Source organism: Fukomys damarensis, unplaced genomic scaffold, assembly GCF_012274545.1.
Source record: "Fukomys damarensis isolate Sample0158 unplaced genomic scaffold, DMR_v1.0_HiC HiC_scaffold_17, whole genome shotgun sequence".
In the NCBI taxonomy this organism is placed as follows: domain Eukaryota; kingdom Metazoa; phylum Chordata; class Mammalia; order Rodentia; family Bathyergidae; genus Fukomys; species Fukomys damarensis.
The window spans coordinates 32,162,240-32,173,498 of NW_022900929.1; the positions used below are offsets into that span (position 1 = coordinate 32,162,240).

An 11,259-nucleotide genomic window follows, 5' to 3' on the forward strand; every position below is an offset into this window, starting at 1 on the left:
ATATTGACATACCAAAAGAACCATAAAAGCTACAACTGTACAGTCTTAACAATAAGAGAGCCATAGTTATAATAAAGAAACAAAGACAAAGTAAATATTGACACACAGGGGGCCGGGGATTTAGCTCAGCGGTTCGGTGGCCTGCCTTGCAAGCGCAAGGACCCGAGTTCAATCCCCGGTACCAAAAAAAAAAAAAAAAATTGACACATAGCAAATATCTTCTATATGCACTAACTATACCACCATTAACAATAGAAAAAAATTCAACAGTAAATTGATATGATTCTTTTAGTTCTCTTGGAAAGATACCCAACAGAGGGATGGCTGGGTCAAATGCAAATATCTTCTATATGCACTAACTATACCACCATTAACAATAGAAAAAAATTCAACAGTAATAGCACAGAGACAACAGAACATCTAAAGATTAACAGATCTAATTCTAACTGCGCCCTAACAGCAACTGAGCTAAAAACTTAATATGAATATTGGTAAAGATGGAGGGGTAGTGAAGGGGAAAATGAAAGAAGTAAAATTTGAAAAATAAAGATAAGGAAGATAAGAAAGGAAAAGGAGATAAAGGAACCTATTGTGGAGTAAAAAATGATAAAAGTAACAAGGGAGAACACAATAAAAAATAAGCAAAATATTTTCTTTAAAAGAAAGAAAATCAAAGAAAGGAAAAACTTAACACACACACAAAAGAAAGAAAAGAAAAAGAAAAAGGAAATGTGTCTTAACAATTTCCGAATGAGTACCTTCTTTCCAAGTTCTACAGTAATGGAATCCACCAATATTAGGGAGGGATAATTAATCACAGACAAAAAATAAACGTGAGGATACGCCCAAGCATGGTGTTACATGCCTGTAGTCCCCATTATTCAGGTGGCTAAGGCAGGAAGATTGCAAGTTTGAGCCGAGGCAGCAACTGAGTGAGACCTTGTCTCAAAATAAAATGTAACAAAAGAGCTGAAGATGTAATTTAGCACTCTCTGGTTTCGGTCATCCAGTACTATCAAAAAATATCAAACTTAACCAAACAACATTTTAGTACAGAGGTTTTGGGAGGACATCCAAATATAAACCATAACAGCCTTCCTCCCAGTGGAGTCTCTTTGAAAAGATTCTTTCAGCTTCTGATAGTCGCAGTCATGGCTTTGTTTGTGGTGAGCTAATTCTAATCTCTGCCTCCATCCTCCATGGATGTTTTCTCATGTCTGTGTGTCTCTGTGTATTCATCTAACATCTAATTCTGCTTTCTCCTCTTATGAGGACATCTAATCCAATATGACTTTATTTTAACTTGTTTAAATATGCAAGGACCTGTTTCCAAATTGTTGCTGGGTATTATGGCCAACACCTGAAATCCAAGCACTCAGGAAGCATAGGCAGGATTGCTGCAAATTCAAGAACAGCCTGGACTACATAACAAGATCCTATCTCAAAAACAAATAAACAAAAAAACCCAAAACCAAATAAAGTAATATTCACAGGTACTACCAAGGATCAGGACTTAGTTATAATTTCAGGTAGAACACAAATCAACCCACAAAGTTTTGTTTTGTTTTGTTCTGTTTGACAAATGGGTGTCTCAGTTTTAATAACAAAAAGGTAAAGGATCAACAGTATGGCCAAATATTTTCTCACTCACATCCCCAATTCCCAGATCCTTCCTACCCTCATAAGTCTGAATATAGTTGTAGTTGATTGGGTCAAAAACTGACCTTAGGAAATATCATCTTTCAAAGATGTTTACAGATGAAAAAGACATCTAAAACTCAGCACCTCTTCCATTAAAAAAAGAAAGAAAAGAAACTCAGGAAGAAAAAACTGAAATATTACAGCTGCCAGGAGAGCAGCTCTTAATCCTTCCATGTAGATACCCTCATATCCAGAGGAGGCCATTTCTACTAAAACCAAATTTAATTCATTACTCATGCCCTCTCCGGCTCTTCTTATGGCTTTTCTTTGACATTTCAGAAGACTCTGAGTGGATCCTGTGTCTGTGACTACAGGATGACCTGGGGACTTGGAGCAGGATCTGTGTCATTGACCTCAGGACCTGCTTCTGTGGCATCTTGGGCTCTTGCTCCAATGCCTTTCTCTGTGGGGTGAAGGACTTCTTCTTTTGGGAGATCAACTCCGGCTTCTGGGAGACCAGTCTTCCTCCTCCTGTAGTGCAGTGTGGGAGAGTGATGGGGCTTGTCCAAATCTTGGCAGCTTCTCCAGTGATGCTGAGGTGATGGGATGCTTTCCAGCTTCTCATCCTCTCCCTCTTCCTCCTCACTAGAGTCCACATCATCCATTTCTTCTTCTAGAGCACTAATTCAAGGCTCCTGCTGCTCAGCTTCTTCTAGCTTCTTCTCAGCTTCTTCTTATAGTGTTTCTGTAGCCGGGGCAGAACCATATCACAGACTCTCTCACTGGGCAGCAGTTCATCAATAAATTCATCTACATGCATCAGTTCCAACTCTCCATTTCACTTCTGGCTCTTAATTTTTCAATAGTCACTGTACAAAGGTTCTAAGTTCTTGTAGCAATCAATTGCAGTGCTGGTCAGACTCATGTACAGTGTACCCAAAATGCAGACATACCTGAAATTTTCATTTTTTATAAACTCTACAATACCCTTCTCAGGCTGAATCTGAAGCATCTTCAAGGTCAAACATAGAAAGGGAATTGGTTTTGTTTCCACCACAGATGCCACCCATGAACCTTAACTCCATGGCTTTATCAACTACAAGTTCAGCCCTAAGTCCAAAGCACTCTTCTTTCCAGTACTTAGATTCATCATAGATTCATGTGCAAATGATCTTCTCTACCAGATATTGGGGGTTGGTGCCATAGATGTGATGCACATCCTTCACTGTACAGTTCGCCGTTTTAGAACTCTAGTTCTACATATTTCTGTCAGATCCTGTACTCCATCACCTCCATGTCAATCCATAAAGTTTTCTAACAACACTAAGGACTATCAAAAAAAAATTTTTTAAATAGTCCTTCCTCAATGAACTTAAAATTATGTCAAGAAGTCAAGGTTAACACATAAAAAGCTATTGGTAAAAACTGAACAAAATAAATTAGTGTGATACAAACAAATGTAAATTATGTATAAGTAAGGAAAAGTACAAGCTGAAGTTACCGAGAAGATCTAAAGTTTGCTGAAGGCAGGGCAACTTAGTAAGACCTTGTCTCAAAATAAAAACAAAAAAAGAGGATAACATAGCTCAGTGCAAAGGTCCTGGGTTCAATCCCCAGTACCATACATATATACTCATACAGGAAAAAAAAAAGCAGGGAAAGCATATTATGGTCAGAAGTCCTAGAGGCTTCAAAGTATATGTATATGGATCAGAGAAGCTGGATAATGCCAGGCGTGTTGGTGCATGCCTGTAATCCCAGCACTCTGGTGGAGGCAGGAGGATTGCTGCAAGTTCAAGACCAGCTCCGGATGCAGAGTAAGCTCAAGGCCCACCTGAACTATAAAGTGAGATCCTGTCTCAAAAGACAAAAAATTTGGCTAAAAGATTGGTAAAACAGAAACACAATGGCAAAAGGCTACAAGTTAAATAGCAAGAACGAAAGCATAAAAAACAAGCAACTAAGAAGGCATTAGAAGGATAAAAGCAAGCAGAACAACCATCCTGGAACAGTGTGAGGAATAATGAAAGATGCTATGGCAGGAGCCACTCTATGTAATATCTTAAAGATTAGACAGCAGAATTCTGATTTGATCCAGTGAGTAACACAGCCCAATACAAGGCTTTTTAAATTTTATTTTAATTTTTTGGTGCTGGAGAACTGAACCTAGGGCATTGTACATGCTCTACCACAAGTCACACTCCAGACCTTCATTAAGGTCTTTATTTTATTTTATTTTTGGATGGTGCAAGGGGATGAAACCCAGAGCCTTTCACATGCTAGGCAAGTACTCTACTACTTAAGTACACCTGCAGCCTGATAATAGCTACTGTGAAGATTAGGTTTGCTTATGGAGAGAACTGTCTGAAAGAAATAGAAACTGAGGCAAACACTCAATATGACGTGCTGAAGGAATTAAATATAACACCAAAATATCTAAGTTCAGTCAGGTGAATGAACATCATTTATAGAGACCAAGAAGGTAGGAAAGAGTTTGGAGTATCAGTTTTGTATGATTTATGAGTAATTCAAAGTAGCAATTAAATTACAGTTAGAACTTGGCTAGATTATGGCTGGTAATGCAGAGGCACAGGTATAAACTATCATGTGAAGTATATTAAAAAGAACTGTAGAAGGTAATTTGATCCTCAAATTATAAAGGAACAGGTAGGCTCCAGGGAGTTAGCTTTAGCAACTATGAGAGGAAGACTCAACTAAGCCTAACTAAAAATGACCAGGAAATGAAGAAGAAAAAAAAAGTAGACATCCAGGAGAACAAAGGGTGATGCAGGCACCGGAGCTGGACCTGGATCCTGGAGATAAGGCAGGAAATAAATGAAGTAGCTGTAGAATAACATTTAACACAGCACTTATTGAATCTTTTGGGTTATCATAGTACGCAGTAGTCATTTTAAAGAATCTTAATGCAAGAGAACAGCTTGAAACCGCACTAAGCAGGCTTTAAACATTATTGAATTGGCTTATGAACTTGGCTATTGATTAAAATTATGAGTCATTCCAAGGCCTTCCTGTGATATGGTATATGAATCTTTAGCCAGGGTACAGAGACAGACTTCCCTATGCCAATTGTCACAACTGAGATGTTAATGATCAATGAGATTGTGACACCTCTAACAGCAAGAAAACACTCCAGCTGAGGATTTATGACTGTGCAGCCATTTTCCAAGATCAAACATTAGCGGATGATACTGCGGATGGCTTGTTAGCTACGACCTATAAGACAGCACAGGTAGATTGCTAACTATGACCTGTCCTTCAAAGGAAAGCATTGTCCTTCCCTTTCACAGCCTGGCTCATCAGTGCCTCAAGTTCTGCTATTCCTTACCTCTGCTTTTATACCCCTGCTGTGTTGTATGATCATAAATACTGACTAGTCCGGAGATTATGGTGTTAGCCACAAGAGAGCTAAGATCAGGTTTTAGCCCAGACAAGAGCTAAAATCAATTCCCAGTCCCCCAAGTAATAAACTATCATTCTTTATTCTTTATTCCTCATTCTCTGTATATTATTCTTTCATCCCCTGCTGTATGCACAATCAGGTGATCAGGTGAGAGGAGACTACCCCTCCATATAACAGGCAGCTATGAGTTAAATGTGTTATTAGACAACTGTGGGTTAACTAGGTAACCACACTCTTTGTAGAATGTACCTGAGTAGCCATGAGAACTTCAGTAATCTGTCACCAAAGAAGCATAATGCACTTAGAAATCCTGCCAGAACTCTTTGCTTTCCCCTTCTCCACTGATCTGCTTTTTGTAAATGCTGCTTGTTATATTCCCAGGGAAATGCCAATGGAAGTAAGTTTTGTAAATGTACAAAGGGTATATAAGGAAGCATAAACTTCTGTTCCAAGCTCTTGGGACTGACAGGAGTCACTCGCCAAGCCACCAGCAACATTAAAAGCTGCTTTTTGCTCATATCTTCGCATTAAAAAGTTATCTGTGCCAGGGGTCCACGTTGTTTCCTGCTTCAGGGCATCCCCCAATAACTAACTGTCAGGCATCACCTGACATCTTAATGAAGGTACTTAAACTTCACAAGAATGAGAAGGTTATTATTATTATTATCTTCATCTGATAGGCAAGCAAACTGAGGCATGGAGATCAAAGTTATACATGTATTAAATAGAGGAGTCAGGATTCAACTTTACAATGGATAACCTGCTATGTACCAAGGTTTTAAGGATACGTGTGTAGATTAGTACTGCATATACATGCAATGAAGATATTTTTTGGAAAAAATCTACTATGTGGTTCATTCTCCCTTTTGGTGCATGACCTTTTCTCTGTTCAAATAAAGGCATAAACCCAAGGAAGATTATGGTAGTTTAGGGGAAAAGAAGTCATTTACTGTTCAGATTTCAACCACAGTGAATTTTATATGTGTACATTTGTAATATGACAATTTAGAAAACTATGCTAGAGCTGTGAGCATATTAGGCAAGCATTCTATCACTGTATTACACCTCCAGACCAGACGACAACTTTTTCTACATTCTAAGAGCTCTTTTTATTAATCAAGAGCTTGATTTAGCCCTCTTGGACCACACAGCTTTAGTGTATAATCTATAGGATGTACAAATCCAAGCTAGAATAAGAGAAATGCACCAAACCCAAGAAAGGCTATGTGTGTTTGTGTGCATGTGTGTGTATATGCATGCGTGAGCATGTGGGTGTGCAGAGAGAAAGAGAGTGAGCAAGTGAGAGAGAAAGAGGAAACAGAGGGTCCTTCATTAGTTATAGGCTGAATTGTATTATCCACAATTCATAAACTGAGGTCCCAACTCTTCAAACTAACAATGTTATCTTATTTGGAGATAAGGCTATTAGTGTGGGGTACTAACCCAATACAAATATCTAAGCAAGTAAAGAGCCACTAGGATGAAAAACACAGAAAGAGGGAGTACCATGTGAGGTTAACACAGCAAGAAGGCAGCTGTCTGCAAGCCAAGGAGTGAGGCCTCCAAAGAAATCAACCCTGCCAGCATCCAGATCTGTGAGAAAACAAATTTTAAACCACCTAGTCTACAGTATTTTGTTATGACAGCCCCAGTAAATGTATACTTCTCTAAGCTGAAACCCTTTATAGGAAAGACAAATAATAAGGTAAATTTTGGGGAATCCACAGAATGGATTGTTTCTCACTTTTCTGGGGTCTAAGAGGAAAAAAATTTCAACTTCCCTATTCTGTATTTAACAACCTAGGTAAGAGATTGAAAATAGTAGGATGGCATAATAAATTGGAAGGCACAAATATCAGCTTTCTGATTTCTGTGGAGCAGGGATTTCTAGAATCCCAAGGATGCCCTGACAGCAGCAATGGACATATCTTAGCACCCAAATCTTGGTTTTTAATTCCATCCCCCAATAAAAGGAACTATAGCTCCTTGGAGAAACATATGACTATAAGTAAGACTGAAGCAGAAAATACAAAATGAGTCGGCAGCATCTTACATTGCCAAAAAGGAATGGGTATGTCATGAAAAAATTAGGTGCGGGGTGGGCAGGGGATTCAGCTCAGTGGTGCCATCGCTTGCCTCACAATCTCAAGGTCCTGAGTTCGATCCCTGGTATGGAAAAAAAAAAGAATTAGGTGTGAGGTATGTGAAATTCTCTGTACTTTTTGGCCTTTAAAAGTAAGAAAGGGGGCCAGGGATTTAGTTCAGTGGTTCTACTGCCTGCCTCAAAAGCACATGGTCCCAAGTTTGATCCCCATACCAAAAAAAAAAAAGTAAGAAAGGGAGATAAGAACCAACAGAAGGGACTTCCCAATGGCCAGAGCTAGAACAATGTGAAAAACAAAATAAGATAGCTCTGGATTATAGTCCAAAGTTTAAAAAATATATATCCAGAAATCTATATTAGTTTTTGAAATAAATGACATGATAAAAAGTAAGGGAAGAGACAAATCTCCGGTGGAGAATTCTAAATAGTTTATGTAGATATGCTGCCCCTGAGAAAAAGCATAATTTAATACTCCTCCCTTCACTGAGTGCAGTAGCAAATGACTTTCTTCCAAAGAATACAGTATGGAAGGGGGAAAAAAGGAAACTTTACAATGGAGAAAGCGCACAAGCTCTACCTCAAGTCAGGTGTTCAAGGTTAACATCAAAAGACACAGTCATTTTGAAAGACGAACTCTTGATATGATGTGGTAAGATTGGTACTTAACCTCTGCGGGCCTTCTTCCACAAGAACCTTAACTCCAATTTAATCCCGAGAAAGGGTCGGATAAGCAGGTGTGGTGGTACATCCTTGTAATCTCATCTACTTCGGAGGCTGAGGCAGGAGGATGACAAGTTTAAGGTCAGCCTAATCAACTCAATGAGACCCTGTCTCAAAATTAAAAACTAAAAAAGATTGGGGATATGGCTAGGCACTACCTTGGTTCATTTCCCCTAGTACGGGGGGGTGGAGTGAGGGAGGGGAGAATGAGAATTAATCAGACAAATCCCCACTCAAGATCATTCTACAAAATACCTATCAATAATCCTCAAAACTTTCAAGGTTATCAAAAACAAAGGAAATCTGAAAAAGCATTACAAAAATAGCTTAAGGAGTTATGATGACTAAATGTAATACAGTATCCTAGATGAGATTTTAGGACAGAAAAAGGACATGAAGAAATACGAATAAAGCATGGTCCTCAGTAATAATATACCAATACAGGCTTATTAGTGGTCACAAATGCTTTTTCTAAGATGCTAGTAATAGGGAAAACTGTGTTTGGGGTATACAAACTCTACTATGCTCTACTACCCGTACTATGCTCTAGCTCCGAAACTGTTCTAAAATAAAAGTTTATTAAAAAGAAAAAGGTACAGACAAAAACTAACTTTTCTGTTATTAAGCACCTCAGGGTCTCCTAATTAACCCCAAGAAAGTTCCAAGAACTGGCATACAAAAGATGCAGTTAAGATACTTAGGGCAACAGTTCTGAAAATACAGTGCTTTGCTACATTCTTCTATAGCATGGTAACAGGCAGACAATGAAAGTAACACTCTGTGATGAAAGAAACAAGAAACTGGATTAAACAAAGTTAAACAGACTTCATTACTACTGGATTTATTAGAGGTATTAAGAAATATAAGAAGAGCTGGGTGTGATGGTGTGGTGCATGCCTATAATTCCAGAACTCTGGAAGGTCGAGGAGCCCAACATGGGCAATTTGGCAACTTCACAAGACTCTGTCTTAAAGTAAAAAATAAAATTAAAAAGGGATAGGGATACAACTCAGTGTGAAGGCTCTGGGTTTAATCCCCAGTACTGCTACGTACATACATACATACATACATACAAAATCAGAACTCTAAGAGGTAGGTAGATAAACTACTTAACAATTCCCTTCAAACAGTTTTGCCTTTTTTCCTCCAGATCATCTACAAACAATTCCAAGAACAGTATTCCGTTTAACAATGCTTTTGGAAATACAGTTCTAAGGGGAAAAGGCCCAATAACTGAGTGGTTGGAGGAAAGAAAAATATCAAGCAAAGAATACAGAGAAGGTAAAAGGAGAATCTATAGAGTCCAAAATTACAAAAATAAGAGAGGAGATAGTTTCCAAAAAGCTACAGACAATAAACAGGACCAAATTAGAGACTAAATAAAACTGAGGATAAAAATGTTCTTTGGATTTGAAATGGATACCTTACAAATAGTTTCAGAAAAGGGGAGGAAAGATAGCAGACAGCATTTTAAAAGATTAGAGTGGGGATGAAAAATGAAGTAGATGGAGGATTAAGAGACTACAAATAACTTGATTTTAGCAATGAAAGTTTTTTTTTAAAGTTTGCATGACAGAAGAGAATGTACAGAGAAAAAATTTTAAATGTAAAACAAGAGACACAAATATCTGGTTGAAGATAAATCGTGAAAACTTGCTGACACTGATTACAACCCAAGAAACAGAATCGAGGACAAATCAGAAAAGACATTTTTTTTTTTCTTGAAACTAAAGAAATTTGAAGAGCAATGCTTAAACCATTCCAAGACTAAAGATCTCATTTTTTTGTTGCTTTTTTTTTTGGTTCTGGGGATGAACTAGGGACCTTGCACTTGCAATAAAGACCTCATTTTAATACTCCAAAATCTCATGGATTTCTGCCTACTCAACCCAAGTGTTTTTCAATCTGTGGAGTTCACTGTGTAGTAAGTGTACAAATTTGCTTATTTCTTGCCTCTCTGAGGATGTCTGTGCTATGAAGAAGTTACAGAAAAGCATTTACCTGAAGGCTTCAATCTTTACGAAATTAAGAGGGCTGATGACGATCGGAACGCTGGGAGTTAATGGATTTTAATTTATAATGATTTACTACAAATAATACACAAAATAAAAAGTTGGAAACTTGGGCCAAAAAGTGAAGATTATTAAAAAATTCAAAAAGGAAGAGATGTATTATCTCACCCAGAAATTTTCATAACTCTCTTCCACCAAGAGAAGTTGCATGCCATAAAATATTACTATAGCTACTAATATACTGGTGAACACAGGACTGTTAAGAAGCGGGTATGGGAACAGTCCAGTTTTAAACTTTTAAAATTTAACACTTTATATTTTCTATCTATATAAAACACCAGCCCTAAGAGCTACTTAACCATACACAATTTCATTTTTTTTTTTTTTAAGAACAAGGACACAGACATGAGATTCTGTTGGTTAGAACTTATTTTTAGATTGTACCTTTTTGGCTAATTTCATTAACAATTCAAATTGAGTAGATAATTACGGATTAACTAGGTCCAAGCTGCAAATGTAGCAAATATATGGCTCCTGGACCCACTTATCACAACATTTTAATCAGAAAAAGGTGCTAATGTCTAATTTACTGTATAATAGATTTAGGAAGTCAGGTTGCTTAAAAATGTGCTGATCACCAAAAAGAATTAGAGAAGGTATCTCTTTAAGTAAAGCAATTAATATTGATCCATGTGCACGGGGTAGGGATGAGACAATGCCCACACCAAACCTGGCAGGCTCCAGATTTGTGTCTATGAACCTAAGGTGACCACAGGCCAGATCAGCACTGCCAGCTCAGCAGCTGAGCTTGGAGAAACGGCGGCATCTGCACACAGGCCACTCTGGAGAACCAGAACTTGCAGCCAGCATTTGGCTGGGACTAGGGAATGTGGCACATATAAAGCGAGAAAAGTCTGGCAGAATCAGATTTATTGGATGTAAGGGGAGCTTCCAGAATAGCAATCCTGGAAGAGCGGAGGAAGCAACCGCTGAAACCAACACCCAAGCTCAAAGAAGCACCCTGGGAGGCTAGGAAAGGGTCCGCCCTTACCTTGTCATCCTCGCACCTCTTCCCCAGGCCCTCCCTGGCCTGCAGCCGGCTACTAAGGCGGTCACAGTCGGCCTCCTTCTGGTCAATTTGTTTCTTGTGCGTGTCCACCAGGAGCAGGAGATCTGAGTTGCGCTTCTCCAGACGCCCGCGGGCCACCTCGGTGCGCTGGACTTGGGCCTGCAGCTCGGCCACCTCCTCCTGGAGCTGCATGTGGCGGGAAGAGATACTCCAGTAGTTAAAAGCGAGGACGACGATCACCACCAGGAGCACGACCAGCACGAAGGAGGGCAGGCGGCCACCGCGCCGGTTG

General features: G+C 38.9%; 1 pseudogene; it reads right to left on the reverse strand.

Annotated features, from left to right (window-relative positions):
• Positions 1-715: 715 nt before the first annotated feature.
• Positions 716-11,159, reverse strand: LOC104862791 (annotated as a pseudogene).
• Positions 11,160-11,259: the final 100 nt, after the last annotated feature.